Genomic DNA, 6,602 nt, shown 5'->3' with positions numbered 1-6,602 from the left:
AACCCAAAGTGTAAGTAAAATCTTGAATCTTTGCTGTTAAATTCAAATTTTCAATTCCATCTTTTTTTTTCTAACTTTTTATACTTTTTGGGTTTTGCTTTGAAGTAAAATCTTGAATTCGTGTTAGAAATTGAGGGAATCAGGTCAAAATCTTGAGGACATTCGAATTTACTGTCTGATTGTTAATCTACTCCATCCTGGAAGTCATTTCTTATAGATTGTTGTCTCACTTCATGCAACCAGGTCAAAATATGTTCTTGAGTACAGCAAGGAAATAAATTCCCTTTTAGGAAACAGGAAGTCCAGCCCTAGCTCGTTAATTGAAGATCCAAAGATAGTATTAAATGTATTTGTTTTCGTGAATTGTTTCTTTTTATCATATTGTTAATCTTTATGTTTTCTTTATAAAATCTTCACAATAGATTGATGAGGAGCCAAGCTCTCTGAAAGCTGCATGGGAGCTCCTTGAAATACTCTATGCTGACAAACAATCTCAGTCTTGGATCCCTGAACAACTTGTTGATTGGTTAACTGTAAGTATACTTGTCTAAAGTCTAAACTTTTATGTGAATTTAATCGTCTTTTTATTTATTATGAATAATACATTAATACTTCTCTGATTCTCTCAAAGGTCGATTGATGACGAACAGGAATCGAATGCCACTGTTCGCATCTGGGAAGTGAAGTATGTGATTTTGAGTATTCGATTTGGGTTGATGACTGAAAAACAAAGAATTTGATTTTGGTGGTCTTATGTGTTCGATTTTGGGTTATTCAATGTCAATGGTTTGTAAATGCGAAGGTTATGGCTGGTTGAATGAAAAGAGAAGGACTGTGGTCGATGGTCAAATGGTTATTGGTAATTAACAATCGACACTTGATGATCTAATTTGAGTCTTTATATCTAGCATAAACGATTTTGGTGTCTAACTGTTTTAATGTCGAAGGGTTGATATAGAAGGATTCGTTGGCAACGGGATGGAATGAGACGTCGACTTGATGTCGAGTAGCGAAGGAAAGGACTCGAGATTCCTTACCTTTGATATTGATGAACGGAGGCTTGGTATTGAATAGCGGAGGGTTGGAGATGTTTCGATTTTGACTTTGATTTGGTCAAAACTTCCCATTCGTGTTCAGTGTAACGAAGTGAAGAAGAAAAGGAATAGTTTGGAATTACACCCTTGCTGTACATTGGGTTCCATTTGTTCACTTTCTAAATTATCTATGAAGACTCAAAGATATACACTTCATGGACATTGGCTCCAAACTTCAACAGCAACAGGAAGGTTATCCATGGAAGATCCCAATCTTCAGGTTAATATCTTCTCTTTTTCTTATTTTCATCCTTTTTCTTTTTTGGTTTTCTTATAAATATTTCTTCTAGTGGGTCAAGCATATGGTTGAATTCAAGATAGATAGCAATGAAAAAGAAGGCGATGATTCAGACATGGAACTCTACAAAGTAAATCCTCGTGATTTCTTCATTCCAACCCAGGTGTGTGAATTATTCTAATGAATAGAATATATTCAATTCGTTAATGTATTATATATATATATATATATATATATATATATATATATATATATATATATATATATTCATGCAAGAAAACTTGTTATTAGTAACTGCAGATTATTCTCAGACAGAACTGAGATTAACGACTCATTTTTCTAAAGACCAATCACTGATTGATCTTCTAACAAAGCCTCTTGGTGATGTGTTCAACATGATCACTGCAAAATGGTCAGGAAAAGAAGAGTCTTTAGTGGGCCCCAAAGAGCGAGATCAAACTAAAAGATTGATTTATGGGATTTTATATGGAATGGGTGCAAATTCACTTGCTGAACAGCTGGAATGGAGTTCAGATGATGCTAGAGACAAAATTTAGAGTTTTAGAAGATCTTTTCCTGGTGTTGCTTCATGGCTTAAAGAAGCTGTTGCAGATTGATCCAAAGTGGAGTTGAAAGTGGAGCTAAACTACTGCTTGATGGAAGAGATATTGTGGTATTTTTTTTCAACTTCATATAATTCTTTTTGATATAAGGGCAAAATGGTCATTTAGTCCCATTCAACAGACTTAAGTAAACATACATTTTGTTGTTTTTATGTTGACTAGGTTCCATGATATGAAGAAGGAAACTTTGTTGGGACCACAATCTTGTGTGGTGTTACTGAAGTTATGGAGTGTTACAAGGTATAAGCTTTCTAGTGCTATTTTCAGTTATAAGGATGATGAAGGGCATTTACGTCTTTTGCACAAAGTATGTTACAAGATTTAAACTTTTATCTAAATGCAGGAGGAAATCTTTGGTCCAGTTCTTATTTGCATGCAGGTCTGTTAATACTTTCTATATATAATACTTATTTAGCTGATCATGTTCATAATTCATTCTCTTGAAGGCTAATTTTGTAATTTCACCTTTTTATTTTTTAGGCCAACAGCTTAGAAGAAGCCATAAAAATTTCCAACAGAAATAAGTGAAGTTTATTTCTCTCTTTATGAAAAAACAAACTCCCATCTTCATTATTTTTCAAGTGTTGTAGAAAGCCCACAAACACATTTTGGGATGCGTGGTTCTGTACCTTATAATTTATCTTCCGGAAATGCCCCTAGGCGTCCAAATAGACAAACCTTCATTACTGACTTTCAGGGAACTCGCAAAGACGGTTACACCGGCACGATCCTACTGTTAGAACAGGGCTTGTGGGTGCGTCAGCTTGCAGTCATAAGTTGTTATTTTCACAATTCATATCATTTGCAGTATAATCGACGACACTTCAATCCAATGCTCACATGGGAAAGTACCAATTTCGAAGATTTGCTCCATGAAAAGGTTATCAGCCATAGCTTGGCATAAAATGTCTTCCAAGGTATGTAATATGTTTAGGATTAATAAAATGTGAGAAATTTCTGTATTTGACCCTGACTTTGACTTTTTTGTTTGCTTGTGAATCAATCAAGTATGGAGGTTGAGTCAATGGATAAGAAGAAAAAACATTTGGTGCAACAATTTAAATTTTGTTTGTTGGAAAATCCCTTGATGGACCTTTGTACTACATATCCAACGCATAGTATGTTATTACTTATTATTTATTAATTACATTTGGTACAACCATTTAAAATTTACATTTCTTTTATTTATTTATTTAACCCTTATTGGGTGTTTTGACTTTTAGGTTGAGTTAATGGATAAGAAGAAAAAACATTGACTCTCCATGTGATTCTGATACCGGGCCAACAGCTTCAATCAGGTGTGAACATGATCAACATATGCCTGAAGAATCTCCTGGAGCCAAAAATCCAATTTTTTGCAACTATTTAGAGTAGATGGTGACCTGTCACTGAATTTGTTTCCTTTTTGGAACTTAAGACTGTATTCTATTATCACCTTTTTCTCTTTCAGTAGCTTTACTTTACCACGTGAGCAAGAGAAAGAGTGCAGTAGGCTAGGCATTATTTTTTTTCTTTTGGACCTTCACTACCATCCCCATGAGATTTTGTATGATAATAGAAATCTTTACTTTATTTTATCTAGGCCTGTACCTATCCACAGAAACAACTCATTAATGCAATGAAAAAAATAGCCTTGAAAGCTTTTTATCTGGGCCTGTAGCTATGCGAGCCATTCTGTTCCGTTTTATTTCCAGACCATCTTAGATGGTAAGTTTTATCTTGAAAATGAGATGTTTCCCCATCCCTACTTTAGTTTTTTCCGATTTCAGCTGCTTGTAGTGTTTTACCATTAAGTGTCAGTTGGGGGCAGGGTTATTGTTAGTATTTGTAAATTAATTGTTTTTTTGATTTCACTACGATGACAAGTTGTTAAACTGAAATTTCTGGTAGGCCTACTACCATCCTAGCTTTTGTTACTGTAAGTGTAAACCGAGTTCAATTTCATGTATTAAAGCTTGATTTTGGATGAATATTGCAGGGTCATCAATGTTTATGAAGGCATTGTGTTATGATTGGTAGGATCTCATGGAGGCAATGAAAAGCCCTGTCATGTTATTTTAATGGGGATTATTAAGTTGTATCTTAATGAAACTCCATGAGGAAGAGAGGGAACATCGATGGATTTTGTGCATGTTGAATCTGATTGAAGCTAATAAGAAGACCATTGATAAGTTTGTTGCCTTCAGATGGGTGACCTGACCGGAGTGTGAAGGTGGCAGTTGAGCTAATTCAATATTTCAGTAAACATCTTTCATCAATTTTTTATTTCTGATTTAAAGTAAATTTATTTTGTTTTTTTATTTGGTAGGTGCAAAATATGCTAATGTTCATTAATCTAATTTCACAGGTTTGAAATATGTAAATTTCTTATCGATTTGTTTATTCTTAATGAAGAAGTTGAAGTTTCCCAGGTTAGAATTTTACAGATATTTTCATGTTCCTTGTTTTTATATGTGAAGGTTTTCAGATTAAACTAATGTTTGTTGCATTTGGTAGTCCTCAACTATCATAATTTGTACATCTTCAAGTCATTATAGTTATATTTTGCAAAAATGATGTACAAAATCTATAGTGATTTGCATTTTTGTGCTTTGATTTTCAGGTTTTGAGAGGTGGTGGACGACGCTATCAGAAAGATGGGACTGATTTTGGCTTCTTCTTTAAATGTGTACAGCACAAATTATTAAAGAACCTGTCTGCACCTAACAAGTTCAGCAAGGTAAACTACCAAGTTTAAATGAGTCATTTTCTGTTGTCTATTTGTGGTTTTAAACTTAAACTGTTGAGCATTCTTGTTTTTATAAGTAGTTTCGTATTATGTTATGTACTTGTTAATCTTGAATCCTATTCTGTAATTATTATATGTGTTAATTAAATGCTTTTGTACATTTGTAGATACCTCCCTGGACCAGATGACATGTCATTTTTGGACATTGCATACACAATCTACACAAGAGTTTGAAGAATGTCGAAGTGTAATGTCCTGATTTGTAAAAATTTGTAAGTGTAATGCTATACAATGTCATGAGATTATCAATGTTGCCCTAAACTACACTTTTCTGAGGAAGTTGATCCTCAATTACTTTTTTACCAGTGGAATATTCTTAAGTCACTAGAAAACAACCTCTTTATTCTCAACTGCAGGTAAACCACATTTTACATGTCATATTTTAATTAACAGGATATACTATTAAGTGTTATGTGTTAATCTCCTATATAATGTTTTCATGCAGTTTTGAAACTTTATGGAACTTGGATCTGTCATATGGTATCATTAAAGAAGTGGTCAAAGGTTTGACTTCTATTATCTAGATGATGATCTGTATGTTTTCATGCTCCTTTTTATTCCTTCTTTCCTCCATAGTCCTCCTTGCAGATTTCTGTAAACCCTAGAGGAATTCTGTCACCACTTCCTTCACAATCCTTCTACGATTTCCAAAATCGTTATCCTTCTTATTCAAAAGACACTGACATGGATCTTCCAAGTCTAGCTGTTGTTCTACAAACAACACTTAGTCCCAATCCTGCTGAAAGAAAAGCCGCTGAAGAGAGCCTCAATAAGGTATTACTTCTCATTTGGATCGAAGTTACATTGGAAATCGTATTCAATCATGGATCATCCAAGTCTAGCTATAGGTGTATATTTTTTTAATGAATAATGTAATCATATGTATGAATATGAAATAAAGTTTGTTATTTAGTATGTAATAATCATGTATAGGGAGAAAACAACTTCTATTGATTTGTTTTATCTTTCCATGGATCGATTATTTGTTTGATATTAAATTTTATGCAATGGATTGTATTTTTTGTATATAGTATTTTATTTTTTGTTATGAGACATTAAATGTAAATTTAATTTGAAAATTAGTAAACCTATAAATAATATTTTTTTTAACATTTAAAATTACGATACGCAAAAATGTGTGTCATCTTCATTTATGACATTGCCTTTCTTGACAGTGGCTTCCTTGATACGCATTGCGTGTCATTGACATGCGCGTCGTAAGGTTACGACGCGCGAATGCGTGTCGTCTTCCTTTATGACATGGCCTTCCTTGATACGCATTGCGTGTCGTAATTGCGTGTCGTAAATGCGCGTCGTCTATAGACGACGCGCAAAAGCGCGTTGTCTCTCTTTATGACAGGGCCTTCCTTCACGCGCATTTGCGCGTCATCTGAGCTGTTTACGACGCGCAATGAGCGTCGTAAAAGGCTGTTTTTCTAGTAGTGACATTGGTCACTTTTCATAAATAGCAATTGGTGCCAAAAGACGCAATTGTTATAGATGATCTTTTGAAAAAAATGAAACGAATGGTTGATTTTATTATTAAAATGGATTTTTTTATTTTCTAATTTTGGGATGTTACATTATACTTCTACTTCGATTTCATAATAATTACTTAGTATTATAATTTACGAAAGTAGTAAAAATGGGGTGTTACACCTCTTCTCCGGTTCTTCTCATACTTCATTCATACTTTATCTTTGTTCTATCTATTCTCAACTTTTCTCCATTTCTTTTCTATACTCTAACTCTTAGCATGCCTTCACATGCTCTACTTACTCTTCATCTCTCTTTATTCTCAACTCTAATGCATCAACATTATTTTCTCATCTATACCTAACAGTTACATCTCATACTCT

At 33.7% G+C, this 6,602-nt stretch overlaps 1 long non-coding RNA gene across 1 annotated transcript; it reads left to right on the top strand.

The window, feature by feature from the left end:
* Window positions 1–4,302: 4,302 nt before the first annotated feature.
* LOC111895151 (uncharacterized) lies at window positions 4,303–5,578 on the top strand. Its single transcript, XR_006184642.2, has 3 exons — window positions 4,303–4,366; window positions 4,558–4,674; window positions 4,851–5,578. It is a non-coding gene; the product is annotated as an uncharacterized LOC111895151 (long non-coding RNA).
* Window positions 5,579–6,602: the final 1,024 nt, after the last annotated feature.

The sequence above is a fragment of the Lactuca sativa genome, chromosome 6 (genome assembly GCF_002870075.4).
Source record: "Lactuca sativa cultivar Salinas chromosome 6, Lsat_Salinas_v11, whole genome shotgun sequence".
NCBI classification, from domain to species: Eukaryota; Viridiplantae; Streptophyta; class Magnoliopsida; order Asterales; family Asteraceae; genus Lactuca; species Lactuca sativa.
The sequence above is the reverse complement of the archived record's forward strand: the minus strand, read 5'-3'. Positions and strand labels throughout refer to the sequence as shown.